General features: G+C 41.7%; 1 protein-coding gene across 2 annotated transcripts in view; it reads left to right on the top strand.

The window, feature by feature from the left end:
• Positions 1-21,187, top strand: part of LRRC27 (leucine rich repeat containing 27) — a 1,872,580-nt gene that overhangs the window by 1,793,770 nt on the left and 57,623 nt on the right. The window lies entirely within an intron of this gene.

Below are 21,187 nucleotides of genomic sequence, written 5' to 3' on the forward strand. Positions count from 1 at the left end.
AATGCTGCTAGTAGCTTTGGTAAGTCCAGGAAACAGCGGATCAGGAAGAAATTAATGGTTCACCAGATAAGTGGATTAAGGAACTGGGCTATGCAGTAGTAGAAGACTTAGAGTGTGTGGAAGAAAGGGGTGGTCTATGCTGGGGTAGGTTACATAATGGTTCAGAAGGGGTGGTCTTGTTAACAGTGATCAGAAAATGTGCAGTCATGCAGATGCATCTTTAAACTAAAGCAGACTGATTGGAGGTAGTCAAAGAAAAATAACCAGATGGAGAGAAATGCTTGATTAGAAGGGTGAAGGTAAGAGTATAGTTAAAGAAGGGTTACAAGATTATTTTGTGTAGTGCAAAGCTTAGATAAAAATGACTGTGAGTTTATTTATTGATTTATTTATTTTACATTTGTTTACCGGGTAGTGTCCGACTTGGCCATGAGCCAATTTTTAGCAGAGACCCGGGGAGAAAAGCTCCAAAAATACATTACAAAATGATTTACAGAGACATGTCAAAGAAACAGAGCATTATTTATATAGTTAAGGATACACCCTAAGCATTATAAAATGCATTGCATAATGATTTACAGAGACATGATGAACAAACTAAGCATTACTTACATAGTTAAAGATACACCCTAACCAATACTTATATTGCAAAAGATAAGTAGTATACAGTAATCAAAATTCAAGTATTAACACTTGTATGTTTTTTTAAAACAGTTGTCAGCAGAATAGGGGCCAGTAATCTCCTAGGATAGAGTTTATGCTAGTGATGTAGCGATGCAAGGTAGCCTGTTGAAAGAAGAGGGTGTAGAGAGAAGTGACATTAGCCTGGAGATGTGCAGGAACATAGCCATTGTTTACAGAAATATTATTTTAGTAGTTTGAAATTGTGAACATCAGGATTAGAGTTAGAATAGGCTGTAGAAGAGAGTTCTAGGTTTTGGCTATTTTAAAGGCATATGAGGAGTCTCTGATAGTTGAGAGAAGAGATTTAGTTGTATTAAGCATTAATTTGTCAGATGATCTAATGGACCTAAGGTTTGTATGTGGTTGTACAAGGTCAGAGAGAGCGGGACAATTGTCAGGTTTGTAGATGACTCTGTGAGTGATTATTAGCTTGTTGAGAGATAGTAAGTTGGGTAGTTCATTCCATTTAAGATGGTGCAGAGCAGTGATGTGATTTATGAGGTAAGTTTGAGGCGAGTTTGGATATTTTATTGCAACAAGTTCCAAGTTTGAGGTTGTGCAAGTCTGATTTACTTAGGTTGGTAATGATTTGGAACAGTAAAGTAGGGTGGATAGGAGGTGGAATCTGGCTGTTGCTATTCTGGCGTAATTAATTAGGTAGGGTTTTGCTCTGTAGAGTGCACCAAGTTTTTTATATGGACTTTTTGATTGTTAGTGCTATGTGTTTATCAAATTTTAGACAGTTGTCTATTGTGACATCTAGAAGTTTAGTTTGCTCAACTGGTCAATTTTTGTTCCATTGGCGGAATAGATGGTGAGAGGGGATGGGATGTTTTTTGCTGTAGTACAACTGAAGACCATAAGCTTAGTTTTCTTGGGGTTTAATATGAGTTGATGGGTAGATAGTTTTCTAGCTCTTGGAGGGAATTTTACATTTTCTTTTGTAGTTCCTTAATGGAGGGAGCACAGCAGATGGGAGAGGCATCATCAGCTTACTGAATAATAGAAGCGAGTTTAGTGGAGGTACTGAAGTTATTGGTAAATATGATAAAAAAAAAGAGGCCCGAGGATGGAGCCTTGGAAAAATCCAACAATGACTGGTAGAAGGGGGGGGGTTGTTATCCCATTTGGTGGCTTGCTGACTATTAGAGAAATAGCTATGAAACCAGGTTAGGGATGTTGTGCTGAGATTATAAGAGGTGAGCTTATTGAGGAATACTTCATTTGTCACAGTGTCAAAAGCTTTGGAGATATTAAGGAAGCTTGCAGAGATGAGTTGGCCATTATTTTTGAGGAGATTAACAGTGTTTGTGAAGCTTATAAGAGCAGTATTAGTACCATGTCTAGGTCGGAAACCATGTTGATTATTGGATAAAAGGTTGCTCTTAATGAAGTGGTCAAGGATTTATTGCTGAATGCATTTTTCTAAGATTCTGGATAATGGAGAGAGAATGCCGATTTGTCTGTAATTAGAAAGGTCAATGGAAGGGCTGCCTTTGTGGAGGGGTATGATATGGGATATTTTCCAGAGGAGAGGTACATAGTGTTTGTTGAGAGAAAGAGCAGTTGATTAGAATAGATATGGGGTAGGAGATAGTTGCAGTGGTAAGTTTCATAAATTCTTTGGGCAGTTGATCAGCTTCAAAAGAGCAGGGCTTTAATTTACTTAGGAGCTTTCTTATGTAATTAGTTTGGATTGGCTTAAGAGTGAAAGAATCAGGGTTATGTTCAGAGGGGTTGGGTATAGATAGGGGAGCATTTGCACTATTTAGCAAGGAAGTTGTAGAGTTAATAAAGTGGGTATTGAATTGAGTGGCAATACACTCAATTGTGCTGCTGGTTGATGGTGCAGGGTAGTAAGTTTTCCTGGGTTTAGGAGGTGGTTAATGGCGTGCCAAAATGTTTTGTTGTTTTTGCTGACATGTTAGGAAGCATGTTTTTCTGTCTTTTTTTTATTTTTTATTTTGGCTTAATTTCTTAGTTATTTGTATGAGGTTAGGTTGTCTTCATTTCTATTGTTATGGTAAAGAGTCCAGGCTCTAGCCCTTTACTTGAGGAGCAGTTTAGTCTCTTTAGATAACCATGGTGATAGTTTGGATATGGCGTGAATTATTCTAATGGGAGCTAAGCTATTAAGTATTTCCAGGAATGCCTTATTAAAATAGTGTACAGCAAGGTTTAACTGAAGGAAGTTTAATGGAGACCAGTCATATTGCTTTAGTAGTATACTGAAAATAGAGGGGGAGAAGTTTTTTTTGGTGTGGATGTGTTTGTATGAGATGTTAGCTGTGTGTATCCATTTCCTAAGAAGAAAGGTTGAGGAGTGATCGCTCAGGGTATCTGGAAGGCAGCCAGCTTTGTAACCTATATTGGGGTTATTTATCAAAATCCAGTCTAGTATAGATTGCTTGTTGGAATGTTTATCTATGCAAGCAGGATAGTTAATAGTTTGATGGAAGTTGTATAAGTTTATAAAGTTGATGGGATTTTTGGAGAACAGGTAAGCCAGTCTAGGTTGAAGTCTCCTAGAATTATTGTTTCTTGAGAAAAGTTGGTAGAACCCCAGCAGAGAATATTTTCTATGGTAGGGAGGTTGCTAACAAGGGAAAGGTAGATAGCAATAATAATTATAGACTTATGGGATTTGATTTTTAGATGTGTAGTTAATATTTCACAGTTGGTGAGGTCTGGAGGGGTGGAGTTTGGTTGCACCAGTATGAGTGAGTCTTTAAACATGATGGCAATACCACCACCCTGTTTAGCTAACCTGTCTAATCTGATTATACTGTACCCATTGGGAAGTATTTCCTCATTTTTATATGGGGCTTTAACCAGGTTTCAGTTGTCACAGCTGTGCCTGAGGAGTATAGAGCAAGGGTAGCATGGAATTAATGAACTTTGTTTATTCTAAGGTTGAAATTGCTTATGAATCAATTAGAGTGGCATCTTTTTGGTGTTGGATAGTGGAGTGAGGAATTGGAGGGGGCTAGATTAGTCAGATGAGGTGTGGAAGAGAGGGAGGCTTGGATGGGTGGGGTTTGGTAAGTGTGGGGCCTGGCGTAGGGTGAATGTCAGCTTGGAGCTTTATCTGGGTGAGTCAGTGGAGGAGAAGGAGCCTTAGTTTAGATAGCAGTTTGTGATATTTGTATAGGCTGTAAACCGTGGTGTGGGTGTAAATATACCTAAAAGTAAAGAGTAGTGCTTTGGAAGATTTGAAAAGCTGAGTGGAGGTGTGGAAAGTTAAGTTACACTGATAAAGGTTAAGCTTGTAAGGTAGAGTTGGAGAAGAGTAGTTTGTAATGTGGTATGAGTGGTAAGAGGTGGTATGGTAAGCTAGAGTAAGAAGACATAGAAAGGGGGTTGTTATTGTGATAGCTTTTATTTGTGACATGTTAGCTATGCTTGCTGTTATAAGTAGTATGTGAAGGAGTGGGTGGGAAGAAGAAGGCTACATGTTGAGGAGCAGCATATAGGTGAATAGAAGAGAGAGATAGGGTAGGTCACTTTAAGAGGGTGGAGTGTTAAGAGGTGGATGGGGATATGGGCATAGATAATGGGGATTGTCAGATGGTGAGAGGTGAGGTGAGCAAAGGGTGTGGTTAGGATAGCTATAAATGTAAGGGGTGTGGGGGTGGTTGGGAATGGGGGTAGGGTAGGGGAGCGAATGAGCCTGGAGTGGGTTGAGCCCCCACACATGGTCCTGGCTGTGTGTTTAAAAGTGAAGAAAAACTTGGTTTCACTGAAATTAAGGTCAGTACTTTCACATCCTTATGCCAATATCTTAGGAGTACATTAACAACCTAAGGAGATTTCTTATGAATTTCTTTTTAATTTGTGTAATTTAACCAGAAAATTCCAGAAATGGGGTAGGCATTTGAGGGGGGGGAGAGAAAAACTAGAAAAAAAAACAGATTTAGTACTTGCAGTAAGGGCTAGTGTCAGGTGCTTGAGGCAGTTAACATTACAAAATGTAGCTGAGTATAGAATAAAAGGGGACAGAAGAAGATGACAATAGTGTGTACGTTTTTTACAGCATTTTATTTACTAGCCATTAAAACAAGTTAGAAGTAAAAAATATACTATTTTGTCTCAATTGTTTGTATAAACAGTGGAATTGCAGGAAACGTACTATGCAGGAGAATTTCAGTTTTTAATCACGCCGGCACAGTAATGTTGTTCAGGTGTTAATTCAGATGTTTCAGGCTGCAGATTCTTTGAGGGAGGTGACTTACTTTTACTGCTGCTCTAAACAGAGACAAAAAGAAAGAGATGAGAATATGTTAAAAGAAGCGGAGAAAGAGTATATGTGTAGAATGTTACACAATTGTATCTAATTCAGTCAAATAGTAGAACAGGAAGTGACAGAAGGGAATGAGCGAGAGTAAAATTGGTTAAGCAAGCACTGGGACAGTAAAACTGCAAAGGCAAAAAACACCCTAACAGCATTCATGTGATGTAGTGTATGTTAAACATAAAACAATGATGGCAATAGCAAATATTGATTGAATTAATTGAAAAAAGACCTAATTATACAGTAGGGCAAAGACTGCCCAGTAAAAGTATATCTTCAAATCAGTAATTACAGCTGGTTAAATACTTTTCAGCAGCTAGCACTGCTGGACATAATCATTTAGGAAACATTTACCTTCAAGTTACATCTCCAAGTTGTGAACAAGTCAGCAATATAAAGACAAAAGTTCCTTAAACAGAAATAAAAATAGGCATTAGTAACACCTAACTAATAAACTGTTGGCAAATAGAAGAATAAACATTGAGTTATTTTAAGCAAACAGAGAGAAAGAGTATAAAAAACAGATTGGATTATACATGAGTGAACTAAGCATTCAGACATAAATGTTTTTAGGCACAGGATACACTTTTTCTCTATCTTCCGTATTGCATACCAGCAAACAAACCAAGCAAAATAACAGCTTAGTAAGGTATCATTTTACAAACACACAGGTCGAGTGTAATGTTTCAGAAATAAAATATTTAAAATTAAGCAGTATTGCACTTAAATGGCATGCACACTACTGGTGGGACGCAGTGCTACAAACAGGCTTAGGAGTTAAAGATTAAAGATGGCGCCACTGTAGTTGGGAGGGCCAAGTAATTTCAGTTGGCTGATGCAGAGAGTGAGAGGGGTTAAGGTGGGAAAGGAGGGGGATGGGAAGAGGTCCTGTTGGGCAGTAGCTAGGAGTAAGACAAGCGTATAAAGAACAAGAAAGAAAAAGGGTGAAAACAGAAACTGAAGAAGAAAAGAGTGAGAGAAAAGAAAACAGTAACAAGTAAAAAGTAAAGGAAGAGAGAGACGAACCACTTTATTGGCTACCTAGTGAGCCCCCACACACAGTCCTGGCCGTTTTTTTATAAGTGAACAAAAAAAAAAACAATCAGCTTTGCTGAAATTAAGCTCAGTACTTTCACACTGTTAAGCTGATATCTTAGGAGTACATTAACAACCTATGGAGATTTCTTATGTATTTCTTTTTAATTTTTGTAATTTAACCAGAGAAATCCAGAAACAGGTGGGCGTATTAGGGGAGAGAGAAAAAAACAAGAAAAAATCTGGATCTAGAACTTACAATAAGGGCTAGCATCAGGTACTTAAAAGGCAGTTAACGTTACACAATGTAACAAGAGTATAGAATAAAAGGGGCCGGGAAAAGACCTCAGTAGTTTGCACGCCTTTACAGTACTTTATTTACTAGCCATTAAAACAGGTTAGAAATAAAAATATACTATTTTATCTCAATTGTTTGTTTACACAGTGGAATTATAGTGAGAAACATACTATGCAGGAGAATTTCAGTTGTTAATCATGCCAGCACAGTACTCTGGTAATTCAGATGTTTCAGGCTGCAGATTCTTTATGGGAGGTGAGTTACTTTTACCTCTATATGCAGGAGAATTTTAGTTGTTAATCATGCCGGCACAGTACTCTTGTTCAGGGGGTAATTCAGATGTTTCTGGATGCAGATTCTTTAAGGGAGGTGAACTACTTTTACTGCTAATGGCATGCACACTACTGGTGGGATGCCGAGCTGCAAACAGGCTTAGGAGTTAAAGATTAAAGATCATGCAATGAGGGAATGAAGTGATAGATGTAAAAGGTATAAAAGAAACATGCCCAAGTAAGAAATAAGCTAGTCTTCGGGTACCTGTCAAATCTTCAAACGCTCAAAATTTAGAATGTTACATGGTCGAGACCAAACGTTCGAAATTTTGAGTGCTCGAAGATAGACTTTCAATGGCACCGTATGGTGCAGATAGGGAGAATTTCCCTTTTCTGCACTGAAGTGTGGTCTCAGAGTTGGTATATTTAAGTAGGGGGATGCAGGGCGGCTTGCCCCCCTGCCTACACTGTTAGTGTTTTTTTCTGTGTTTTCTTTTTTTTTTATGTTCGAACATCCAAATGTCGAGCATTTGGTCTCGACCATGTAATGTTCGACATTTTGGATGTTTGAATATTTAACATAGACCCGTCTCTTCTTGGTTACAAGTTGTATAAGAAAGAGAGAGAAGGAAGGTCAGGCAGGCAAAAAAAAAAAAAAAGCAAGTTGCATGCAATGAAGGAATGAAAAGATAGCTTTATCGGGGTAACAGAAACATATCCATATTAAAATGCCTACAGGGATATGGTTCTTCTTGGCTACAAATTGCATAGAAGTGACAGAGAGGAAAGGTCATTTAAGGAAGTACCAGCACATACACAAGGAGTTAACTGTGTGGTAGTAGTGAAAGGGGTGGATAGAAAAGAAATTAAAAATTAGCATGTTAACATTGAAGCCAAAGGGGAATAAAAGGGAAGTGTGCAGAATTAAAAATCTGTTTACCAACTACCATCTGCTAGCAGAGGGGATAATGTCCTAAAAGAAGTAAAAATGGAGAGATACAAAAAAAATATTCCTAAAGGGAGATTCAAATACACCACTGATTAATTATAGTATTCCAGACTTAGAGTGTAAAGGGATAATTAGATAATAATGTTATTAGACGAAGATGGGTTTGGGGAACATATTTAAGAGAGTTCTTAGTAATAGCAAGGTACTGAATGCAACAGTAAGTAAAACTGAGGGGGTTGGGGATGTGGTGGTTGAAGTATCTAAAACCAGTAGTGACATTTGTGTGTTATGGTTCACCTCAAGTAAAAAGGGAGCAAAATCCTGATGTGAGATTACAGAAAGGGATAATATAAGAAATTGTGGGAGGTAACAGAGGAAGTAATGGAGAACTGTATTATAGTAAACTGGATGAGTTCTGGAAGTAATTAAGTGAAAAGTGAATGAATGAAAATGGGTAAAAAACTCAGGAAGGGAAGCAAAGGTTAAACAAGAAGGAAGCCAGTGTGGCTAAAGATGAGGTGAGGGAAGTGATAACAATGAAGGAAAGTGCTTAATGACTTGTGTAGGAGGAGGGAAAGTGAACCAAAGCAATAACATTAATCAAGAAAAAGGCATAAGAAGAAGCTGAGATGCACGCACTTGAAACTCTCCTTAGCATGGAGAACATTGATATCTGTGCAGTAACAGAAACCTGGTTCAGGGCTCCCGAGAGCACCCCAGCACTGCCAGGTTATACCTCATACCATGCTTTTTGGCACCAAAACTTGGACCGAATCACAAAAGGAGGGGGAGTATCGATATTCATCAAAGATACCCACACCTCCAGGTTGGTGGCAAAGCACAAAGCATCCATGTGCAACTAACAGTGGGTAAAACTGCCTTCCAGTTTATAGCCTGCTACAGACCACCCTCCCAAACCCAGGAACCCCACTCGGCCTTCCTGAGAACACTGGAAAATATGAAGGTCTCTCCAAACACCATTATATTGGGCAACTTCAACTACCCAAACATAGACTGGGAGCATTACTCTAGCTCCAGCACCCTAGCCCAAAGGTTCCTAGAATTCATAAACTCAAATGCTATGGAACAACTTGTTACCACTCCCACAAGAGGGGAAAACATACTGGACCTGATCATCACCAACATAGGGACTCTATGCTCCAGACCAGAAGTGTATCCCTCACTGGTAAGATCAGACCATAAACTGATCTCACTGGATATTCACATCCTGACCCCACCCCTGCCCAGAAAACCACAGTGAAAAACTTCTCTAAAGCAAATTTCACACTCCTCAAAACCGAGGTGGAATCCTTCAAAGCCTGTGGAAAATACGGCCCAGACCGCAGAATCCTTTATAAATGCATTCTATGAACACCTTCAGGAATGCATGGATCATGCAATCCCAAATAAAACCAAGACCCAATCCTCCAAAGGCAGACGTCCTGTCTGGTGGACCCCAACCATAAACAAACTATACAATAGAAGGAGGAAGCTACTACATGATAGAGCAAAATCCCAAAAAGGGAAGGCATCTCTGATCAGTATTAGCAAAAAACTAAGGGCACTCATAAAATCGTCTAAGGCCAGCTTCGAGAGAAAAATTGCACAAGACACTAAGGATAATCACAAGGCTTTCTTTAGTTATGTTAGGAACCTGGGTGGGAATTCCCAGATATGCTCAGAATTAGTCCAAAATGACAAAAATACACGAACCCACAGACATTGCCAACATCCTAGCTGACAGGTTCAGTGCAAACTCCCCACCAAAAGGGCAAATATCTATCCCAGCAGAGTGCTGCCCCTGACATCTCAGATGCTCAGGTAAGAGCCGCCTCTCCAAAGCAAAAACACAGCATCAATGGGATCAGACGGTGTCCCGGGCTGCCCTACATGAACTCCAAGAAGAGCTAAACCCAAACATAAAACTACTGTTCAATCTCAGCCTTACTACAGGATATGTACCCAAAGAGTGGTGTACAGCAACAGTGGTCCCTCTCCACAAAGGTGGTGCCTCAACGGACCCTGGAGACTATCGCCCCATAAGCCTGACTAGCTTGGTCTGCAAAGCTATGGAAAGGATCATCATGGACCTCATAAATAAAGATATTGGGGACCTACAGACACTGGATCCTACCCAGTTCGGCTTTGTTAAGGGCAGATCCTGCCTCTTAAACCTGGTTGACTTCTTTGAAACAGTCACCAAGGCCATTGACGAAGGGAAGGTGGTCCACACAGCCTACCTGGACCTCGCAAAAACCTTCGATACAATACCCCACTCAGGCATTATAGATAAGCTCACCAGCTTAAATATAAACCCCTATGTCACTAGATGGGTTGCAAACTGGCTCAAGGACCAAACCCACATGGTTAGAATTGCTGGAGCCATGTCAGACTCCAAACCAGTTACAAGTGGCATCCCACAAGGCTCAGTCCTGGGACCTCTCTTGTTCGGTATATATTTCTCGGAGGTACAGGCCAACACAGAAGGACTGTGGCTGACCAAGTTCGCAGATGACTGCAAACTGGGCACCATAATCGACTCTCCAGCCGACACAAGCATCCTCCAAAAGGGCCTCATAGAAAAAGACAACTGGTGCCAGAGCTATGGCCTCAAGCTAAACGCCAAAAAGTGTATAGTCATCCCCTTTGGCAAAAACAAAGTGCCCACAAATTACCACATAGGTGGTAATCCATTAAGTACAGAAGAAGTAATTAGGGACCTGGGGACCCAAGTTGATAGCAGTTTCTCATTTGACAACCACGTGGCCAAAGTGGTTAGAAAAACATTTTATATAGCCCACCTAATCATGAAGGGATTCACATCTAGATTAGGGGAGGTCATCGTGCCTCTTTACTCATCCCTCATCAGACCCATAATCAAGTACAATGCCCCTTTTGGGATGTACCTTACCAAACACCTGCAGCAACTGGAAAGACCCCAAAAGTACCTCACCAAGAGGATCAAAGGGCTCAAACAGATGCCATATGCTGCCCAGTTAAAGAAACTCCAGCTCTACTCAGTGGCATACCGCCTGCTCAGAGGCGACCTGTGCCTGATGTATAAAGCCATGTCCAACCCGGAATTAAGGGACATGCTGCACCTCAAAAAAATCCAAATCCCATCGAGCTACACGCTCGAGAGACTTGAACCTCAGCACTGAAATAAATAGGACATGCTGGAGGGACAGATTCATAACCCAGAGGCTCCCTTCACTCTGGAATAAAATCCCAGTCCAGGTTAGGCAGAGTCCCTCATTGACTCTCTTCAAGAGGAATCTTGATGAGTGGATGGGAGATCGTAGGTTTACCCCGGCTATCACTTCTGTGTCACTGTTAGACAGAGGCACAGTATACTAACCTTGAAAAAGGGCATAGCAAAATTAATTTAAAATGGGTGGCGAAAGCCAAACATACTCTGGCTAGGCTTATAAATGCCCTAGGGCAGATAGCCTAGTATGAACCTATGAACCTATGAAAACAGCAGTGAAGAAGTTGATGTGTTTGGAATTAAGAAACTGAGGCAAGATATTCTTTTGTTAGATAACAAGGAGATAGGGAACATAGGGTTTAATTGAGTCAGCTTGTGTTATTAATTGATTAACTGTAATTATACAATGACCCCCTATTAATATTCTAAAACGTGCATGCTGATTGATCAGCGTGTACGTTGTAAATCAGAGTTATACTAATGGGAAAAGGTCCGGTCGCCTGGACTTTTTCCATTAGTATAACTCTTTTTTTAAAGCAACGGAGAACGCAAGATCTCCGTTGCTTTTTACACACTGTCTCGCTATGTTAAACAAGTTTAACATAGTGAGACCGCTTTAAAAAAGCAAAGGAGATTCTCCGTTGCCTTTTTTAAAGCTGTCTCGCTATGTTAAACTCCTTTAACACAGTGAGACACTTTGTAAAAAGCAACGGAGATCTTGCTTTTTTCAAAACTGTCTCACTATGTTAAATGGGTTTAACATAGCAAGACAGCTTTAAAAAAAGCAACGGAGATTCTCTGTTGCTTTTTTTAAAGCTGTCTCGCTATGTTAACCTCCTTTAACATAGTGAGACAGTTTGTAAAAAGCAACGGAGATCTTGCTTTCTCCGTTGCTTTTTTCAAAACTGTCTCACTATGTTAAATGGGTTTAACATAGCGAGACAGCTTTAAAAAAAGCAACGGAGATTCTCTGTTGCTTTTTTTAAAGCTGTCTTGCTATGTTAAACTCCTTTAACATAGTGAGACAGTTTGTAAAAAGCAACAGAGATCTTGCTTTCTCCATTGCTTTTGCTCACATCTCTGATGTACTGTATAAGCATATGCATGCGCAGTACATCAGAACTGCCGCAGAATACCAGACAGCTGAGGAAGGGCAGCAAGGAGGCATTATACAATGCCATTATTTAAGGAAAATTTTTTTTTTCTTAAATAATGTCATTGTACAATAGCAATAACCCACTTCTGGGTGTGGGTAATGCTGGATTTACCCACGGTTGTCTTTGTTTGGCCACTTGGGCTTCACCCTCGTGACCAAACCACACCAACCGTGGGTAAATCCAGCATTACCCACACCCAGGCATGGGTTATTGCTATACTATTTAATCAACTCATGTTTAGTTCCTATTGTAACTATATTAATTCCAAGATCACTAAACACTGGGGGTTAGAAATGTTTCCTCTTATCCCCAAGGATGAACTATCTTTGGAGTTAGTGTACATGGAATAATAGAGGTATGGAGGAAGTCAGGCAGTTGACAGAGTGCTAAAGCTGTCAGTTAGTTCCTGTGATACAGTGTTTGATTCTTTCATCCCCCCCCCCCTTTGCCTACTATGTGACCTTGAGCAAGTCATTTAACCAGACAGTACTAGGGGAAACTGGGAATTTAAGCTAGACTGCTCCCTGGGCAATTAGACTGAAAGCCTTGTAACTATCTATAAACCTATGAACCTAAACACCAACATATGGGATGTAGAGGAGCTTTATCCCTGCAACAATGTTTTATATTGTTTTATAAACTCAATGTTTTGAGGCATCAGCTTTGCATGTGTGATATTTTGAGCTTCACTATTTTTTAATTAGGTTAGTAGATGTGAATCTAAAGTGAAAATGGTTGGGACAGGACTAATCAAGTTAACAAATAATGGGAGGGATGCAGAAGATAGTTTGTAACAGGTAAGATACCTTAATGAATCCATTGCATCTCTGTTTTTTGGGGAAAAGTGAATCAATATGCCATCCTGGAAAAATTTAAAAGCAGAAAGGTTAAAAAGTGGTTAAGTGACACTTTTAAGCTTTAGAGATTGAAAGGAGAAATGGGAAAGCTGAAGAGAGGTTAAATTACAGGGACCGTACTGGAAGTTTTGACTTGTTTTTTTCAGTTAGTTCCCCACCCACCCTTCCTGGTTTTGTTTTGGTGTTAATCTTGGTGGCTTTGAAACTGCCCACCCCTCTTGTAAATTTGTGTTTGTATACTCCTTCTGGGCCCATCTCATTTGCTCACTCAACTCAGTGCAGTGAGATCATATTCTGATTTCAGGCACTCCTACTGTGTACAAAGAGAGCATCTGGGAAAGAAAAAAAATTTTTAAGCTTGTTTCCTGCCTTTCCTGTAAGTGGTCTAGACTGTCTGTAGGCTTCTGAGCCTCCAAGCCTTTCTGTGTTGGAGGGAAGCCTTCTAGCTTAATTTTGTTTCTTAGAACTAGCCAGTTTTCTAGTTTCAGCACTCAAATATGTTTCTTTGAACTCAGCACTTGTTCAGAACTCGTTGTAAGCACTTAATAAACTGCAAATTACTACAGCACTCAACTTTCCTCACTTGTCTAGAGGAAAGCAGTTTTTAGTACTTAATAAATAAACACCTATCCAGGTATGTCTAAGGGTCAGCTCCCGGTGATTTCTCCTGTCTACCTGATGACTCTGGGCATCTTGGGGCAATGCAGCAATTGCCTCATGTACACAGACAACCCTCTCCTCCTACCATCCAACACTACAACCTGTGAGAGATGCACTTATATAGCCAAACTGGAAGCAAAGCTCTCTTCACCCAAGACTGGACTAGGCAGTCAAGAGGAGAAGGTAAACACTTGCACCACACCACACTCATCACATAGTCCCTCAAAACCTACACCACCAAAACACACACATAGAAATACGAAACACACACCTACATTCGCGGAAGCTCTCAATAAAAACCTGCACAATCATCATGGACCTCCAAAGCAGAAACGCAAGCAAACTCCACCCCCCAACACAACCTAAATGACACATTGCCCACAAACTCAGTGTGCCACTCAACCACAGCCTATAAGGCATAACAACGTACCCAACACTCTAGTCATAGGTGACTCTATAGTCAGGCGCACTGATGTTCCACTCACCAGGCTAAACAAGGAGAAAGTTACTGTCAGCTGCCTGTGAGGTGCCAGGATCCGCCACATAACGCAAGCCCTCAGGTCACTCCACAACAAGTACAAATATGACACTGTCATTGTCCATGTTGGTGTAAATGACCTGAGACGTACCTCCCTGGACTGCATGAAAAGAGACATGGAGGAGCTCTCTGATCTTGTAGCCCAGGCAGGTATGACTCTAGCCCTGAGTAGCATCCTGCCATCACCCAAAATGATACCACAGTACAAGGACAAAATGATTGACTTCAACAATTGGCTAAGCTTCTGGTGTCATTCTAAGGGGATCCAGTATTTGTCTGCCTGGGACGACATGATCGACAGACCACAATGCTTTGCCAGAGATGGCCTGCACCTGTTGCCCTTGGGATTCTGGATACTGGCAAAGGCTCTTGCCACCCCTATAGTGCTTTTTTTAAGCAAGGTTCAAATGACAAATTCACCACCGTAACAGGTACAAGTAAACAAAATCTGAGGGTAATGCTACTCAATGCTAGAAGTCTAAACCTCAAAATGCACTCACTCGAGGCACTCCTTAAAATGGAGAACATCAACATCTGTGCAGTGATAGAGACCTGGTTCAAAGCTCCAGAGAGCACCCCTGCGTTATCAGGCTATAATTCATACCACACCTTTCGGCCACCTAACCCAGAACGAAGCACTAAAGGTGGAGTCATGTCCATATTCATTAAGGATATCCACACCTCCAGGCTAGTTGCACAGCATAATGCATCCGAGATTATCCAAGTACAACTAACTCTGGGCAAGACTACAACCCAAATTGTAGCTTGCTACAGACCCCCCACCATGCCCCAGGATTCCCACTCCTCATTTCTTGATACACTGGAAAGTACTAGGGTACAACCCAACACCCTTATAATGGGCGATTTCAACTACCCCACCATTAACTGGGAAAACTACTCATATACCAACTCTTTTGCTCAACGTTTTCTGGAATTCATAAATTCCAATGCCTTGCATCAACTTATTTATCATCCCCACCAGGGGCAGCAATATCCTAGACCTGGTTGTTACCAACATGGGCAACCGGTGTTCCACACCAGAGGTCAGTTCCTCGTTGGTCAGATCCGACCACAAGCTAATAACCCTAGACATCCACATCCCGCCCCCACCCCCAATTAGGGAAACCACCGTAAAAAACTTCTCCAAAGCCAACTTCACACTTCTTAAGACAGAAGTGGCAAACTTCATGGCACCCATGCAGACAGACAATAGAGGTACGACTGCTGAATCCTACACAAATGCACTTTATAAGCACTTACACGAGTGCATGGATCATGCTATCCCTAATAGAACCAAGATGCTATCCTCCAAAAAAAGGAAGCCAATCTGGTGGTCCTCTGCCATAAACAAACTCTACAAGAGAAGAAAGAAACTGTTGCAAAAAAGAGTAAAATCCCATGACTGGAGGAACTTCCTGGTCAACCTCAGTAAGAAGCTGAGATCCCTAATAAAATCCTCCAAAGCTAGTTACGAAAACAAAATCGCCACTGACTCTAAAGACAACCACAACGCATTCTATAGCTATGTCAAGAATCTCAATGGCAACACTCAGATCTGCTCTGAGTTACAGCACAATGGCACTAAATATACAGAGCCAACTGATATTGCCAACATCCTGGCAGATAGATTCAGTGCTAGCTTTACCCCCCTCTCACCCCCTAGAGAGTCTATCTCTATACCGGAAAAATGCAAAGTTCCTGTAATCACGGCTGCACAGGTAAAAAAAACACACTCTTTAAAGCCAAGAACACAGCATCCATGGGACCTGACAATATTCCAGGCTGCGTTCCACATGAGCTACAATATGAACTGGCACCCTACCTAAGTACCATGTTCAATCATAGCTTCGCCTCAGGCTTTGTGCCCACTGAATGGCGCACTGCGACATTTATCCCACTCCACAAAGAGGGAGCCACGACGGACCCTGGGAACTACCACCCCATTAGCCTGACGAGCCTGGTCTGCAAGGCCATGGAACGTATCATCATGGAACTCATAAACAAAGACATTGGTAATCTCCAAACTCTGGACACTACCCAGTTCGGGTTTGTAAATGGCAGATCATGTCTCATATACCTGATTGACTTCTTTGAAGCAGTCACCAAAGCCATACATGAGGGTAAGGTGGTTCACACAGCTTATCTAGATCTCGCCAAGGCTTTTGACACCATCCCCCACTCTGGAATTAAAGATAAGCTCACTAAACTAGGTATAAATCCCTATGTCACAAGATGGGTTGCCAACTGGCTCACAGACAGAACCCACACTGTGAAAGTAGCAGACTCCAAATCTGACTTCAGACCAGTGACAAGTGGATTACCACAGGGTTCAGTCCTGGGTCCTCTCCTGTTTGATATCTACTTCTCTGAAGTACAGGCTAACACAGAAGGTCTTTGACTAACAAAGTTTGCAGATGACTGCAAAATAGGAGCCATAATCAAAACTCATAACGATATGGACATACTACAAAAGGGCCTCACTAAGACAGATGCCTGGTGTCAAAGCCATGGCCTGAAGCTCAATGCCAAAAAGTGTATTGTCATCCCCTTTGGTAAAAACTCTGTACCCATGAACTACCACATAAGTGGTAGTCTACTTAACATTGAAAGGGTGATGAGACCTTGGGACACAGGTGGACAGTAATCTCTCCTTTGATGATAACATCACCACAGTGGTCAGGAAATCCTTCTATGTGGCTTACCTCATCACAAAAGGTTTCTCATCCAGAAAAAAAGAGGTCATTGTTCCCCTCTACTCATCACTCATTAGACCCATTATAGAGTACAACGCCCCTTTTGGTATGTACCTCACAAGACATCTACAATGACTGGAAAGGCCACAGAAATACCTCACAAAGAGGATTACTGGCCTCAAACAGATGCCCTATGCAGACCGTCTCAAAAACCTCCAGCTTTACTCTGTCGCATATCGCCTACTCAAAAGTGATCTCTGCCTAACATACAAAGCTATGTCAAACCCAGAGCTGTTGGATATGCTCCACTTAAAGAAATCCCATTTCCTCCGAGCTACACGCTCTAGGAACCTAAACCTTGTCACCACAATAAACAGAATATGCTGGAGGGATAGATTCCTGTCCCAGAGACTTCCCATACTCTTGAACAGACTACCTATCTATGTCAGAGCTCCTCATTAGCACTCTTCAAGAAAAATCTTGATGATTGGATGGGAAATAGGAAATTCACCCCAGGGATCACTTCTGTGGCTCTGCTTGACAGGGGCACAGGAAAATAATTTTCTTGTGTGGCGAAAGCCAGGGTACCTTTTTGGCTAGGCTTATATAGGCCCTAGGGCTAATAGCCTAGTACCTACCTATGAACCTATGAACCAAATGAAAGACCATTCGGGATATTTGATAATGTGGCTTTAGTACTTGTATAGTATTTCTGGGAGCTTTTGAATAGTCTGTAGCCATAGAGGTAGTCCTTCAGGGATTGTAAAAGGGCTATGTTAGTGCTGATTTACAAGGAAGGGATCCCAGGGGTATATTTTCTGTTTCCCATCCAGTCGTCCAGGGTTCCTCTTAAAGAGGGTTAGTAAGGTATTCTGACATGAAGAGGAAGTCTATTCCACAGATGGGGGAGTTGTTGGGACACAAATCTATCCCGCCAACAAGTTCTATTAATGTCACAGACCAGGTTGAGACCTTGAGTGTGGGTTGCATGAGTGGAGTTTGACTTGCGGATATGCAGCAACTCCATCAAAGCTGAGTCTGAGACGGCCTTGTATGCCAGGCACAGGTCACCTCTGAGCAGTCTGTATGAGACTGAGCAAAGGGACAGGGCATTTAGCCTATCTGTATAGGATAGGTGTTTTGAGAGCCTGGATTTTCCTTGTCAGGAACCTTTGTGGTCTCTCCAGCTGCTGCATGTGCTTGGCAAGGTACATGCCGAAGGGAGTACTGTACTCGATAATGGGTCTGATAAGGGAGGAGTACAAGAATGTTATGACCTCCTTGTTCCTGGATGAAATACCCTTACTTATGAGGTGGGCCATGTAGAAAGCCTTCCGTACAACAGAGGCAATAAGGTGTCAAAAGTCAAGTTGCTATCAACCTGGGTGCCCAAGTCCCTCACGACTGATTGCATGCTTAGTACATTGTTATTAATGTGATAATTAGTGGGGACACCATTTTGCCCAAAGGGGATAATGATCCATTTCTTGGCATTCAGTTTGAGGCCATGCTTCTGGCACCAGTCATTAGTTTGGTTAAGGCCCTCTTGGAGGATGTTCACATCACTAGGGGAATTTATGACAGAGCCCAGCGTGCAGTCATCTGCAAACTTGGTCAGCCGTAGACCATTGGTTTTGGCTTGCACCTCAGAAAAGTATATCCCAAATAGCAGAGGCCCCAAGACCGATCCTTGAGGTACGCTGCTTGTTACGGGTCTACTACTAGAGGTGGCTTCTCCTATTTTGATTGAGTGGGTTCTATCAGTGAGCCAGTTAGCTACCCATCTGGTAACATATGGGTTGATGCCTAGCTGGGAGAGTTTATCTATTATGCCCAAGTGGGAAATAGTGTTGAAGGCTTTGGCTAGGTCAAGGTAGGTGGTGTGCACTGTCTTGCCCTCATCCATGGCTTTGGTGACTGTTTCGAAGAAGGCAACCAAGTTTAACAGGCATGATCTCCCTTTGACAAAACCAAACTGTGTGGGATCAAGCATTTGGAGGTTGCCAATGTCCTTGTTTATAAGGTCCATGATAATGCATTCCATGGCCTTGCAGATCAGGCTATAATTGCTGGGACAAAACTGGTGCACATGGTTTGGTTGAATTGGGTGCCTAGTGGTCTGAGATCTCTTGCCTGAGTTCATGTAGGATGCAGCGTGGATGTTGTTGGGTCCCATGGTGGCTGTATTTTTTGCCTTTGAGAGGGCATATTATAATAATTTCCCAGATTATTATTTTTCTCAGGAAAATTTGTGTTTTTTTTGTAAAATTAATACTTTTTTTTTTTTTTTTGCTAAGAAGCTGTTATCTTTTGGGCTGTCACTTCTTGTTTGGGGATATTAAGTTGTAGGAATGCTTGTCTGAACAATCTGTTAAAATATATATATATATTTTTTGTTTTGTTTTGTTTTACTTTTATTCCTACACTTTTGTGTGGGATTTTCATGCTAGGGGCAGGAAACTGATGTTTTTGGGGACTGTCAGGAGTTCTCTGAACCACCTCTTTACTGCTATAATTTTTACTGACTCTTCCAGGCTCCATTACTCACTTTCAGTGTCTTCTTCTCAGCTGAACCTGAGCAGTTACTAGTCTCCTTGGTTCTTCTTTCCATTGTCTGCAAGAAGAAAAAAGTAGTCAAGGAATCATTTAGAGACAGGCCAACTCCAGCTTTGCCTCAACTGCTGATGTGTGAGTCTGCTGTGGCTGGACTTGGTTCTACAGACAGCTCATTATTCTCCCCCGTTGCCTCTGGTGTAGCACCTACAGTCACATAGAAGAAGGGGATAGATATATCCCCTGCAGCTGCAGAGTTGCCCTTCATGGAAAGGGTAAACCACTTTTGTCAGCCCCAGGGGTGGAACGACTGAAGGTCTACCACATAGTCAGAAAAGGTAGCCTGACTCTTGAGAGTAAAAGTAAAAACTGTGGATATTCTTGTTTCTATTTCTATTAACAGAGACAATTTGTTGGGATTTGCTAAAGAGTTATTTTTTGTTTTTACAATTCCCACTTCCTCTTCAGGGAAGAAAAGAAAAATGGTTCCCTCGCTTTCTGACCGATTTTCAGTCAGAAGAGCAGTAATTGGAGAGAGAATGTTGTGCTTCAGGATTTTCTTTTCAGCATGAAGATTCTAATTCTGAGAAAAGTTGTGCTTCAGATTTCCCTCCAGAAGACCTTTCTGTTTTTTGAAACTTTATCTAGAATGAGATGGGTTTTTCATTGGGATAAGAATGAAATTCCTATTGCCCAGCAAATGTATTATGATTTGTTACAGTTAGATATCCTTCAACCTACAAATGTTTCTCCTGTTCAGGATCATAGGAAGTTACTAGGTTATTGGCCCTGAGGCCCTTACAAGCCTAGCCAGGAATTTAGCCCATGTTCCAACAAGTCAGCACTCTATGCCACAGTCCAGCAAGGACACAGATGGAATCCCAGGGGTGTATTTTCTGTTCCCCATCCAGTTTTTCAGGTTGTGCTTAAAAGGGGTTAATGAGGTACTCTGCTTGATGTGGAAAGGGAGTTAATTCCACAAAAGGGAGAGTCTCTGGGACACAAATCTGTCCGCCAACTAGTCCTGTTAATGTCACAGACCAGGTTGAGGTCACGTGTGCGGGTTATTGAGTGGAGCTTGACCGGATATGCAGCAGTCCCAGTAAGACGGGGTCTGAGATTGCTTTATATGCCAGACAAAGGTCACCTCTGAGGAGTCTGTAGGAGACTGAGTAGAGGGACAAGGTCTTTAGCCTGTCTGCGTAGGGTAGATGTTTGAGGCTCTGGATTCTCCTGGTGAGGAACCTCTGTGGTCTCTCCAGTTGCTGCATGTGCTTTGTGAGGTACATACCAAAAGGGGCACTGTACGTAATAATGGGTCTTATAAGGCAAGGATATAGGGATGTTATGACCACCTTGTCCCTGGATGAGATTCCCTTTACTAATGAGGTGGGTCATGTAGAAAGCTTTCCGTACAATGGAGGAAATATGGTGGTCAAAAGTCAGTTTGCTATCAACCTGGGTGTCCAAGTCCCTTATGACTGATTGTGTGCTTAGGACCTTATTATTGGTGTGATAATTTGTGGGGACATCACTCTCCCCAAAGGGGATGATTATGATGATAAATTTTTGGCATTTAGTTTGAGGCCATGTTTCTGGCACCAGTCATTTGTTTGGGTGAGACCCTCTTGGAGGATGTCTACATCACTAGGGGAATTGATGACAGCACCTAGCTTGCAGTCTTGGTCAGCCATAGCCCACTGGCTTTAGCCTGCACCTCAGAAAAGTATATCCCAAACAACAGAGGCCCCAAGACTGATCCCTGGGGTACATTGCTTGTTACAGGTCTACTGCTTGAAGTGGCTTCCCCTATTTTGACTAGGTGGGTTCTATAAGTGAGCCAGTTTGCTACCCATCTAGTAACATATGGATTGATGCCTATACCTGAGTGGGGAATAGTATCAAAGGCTTTGGCCAGGTCAAGGTAGACGGTGTGCCCCATCTTCCTCTCGACCATGGGTTTGGTGACTGCCTCAAAGAAGTCAACCAAAT

The sequence above is a fragment of the Protopterus annectens genome, chromosome 14.part0 (genome assembly GCF_019279795.1).
Source record: "Protopterus annectens isolate FY-2018-M chromosome 14.part0, PAN1.0, whole genome shotgun sequence".
NCBI lineage: Eukaryota > Metazoa > Chordata > Ceratodontiformes > Protopteridae > Protopterus > Protopterus annectens.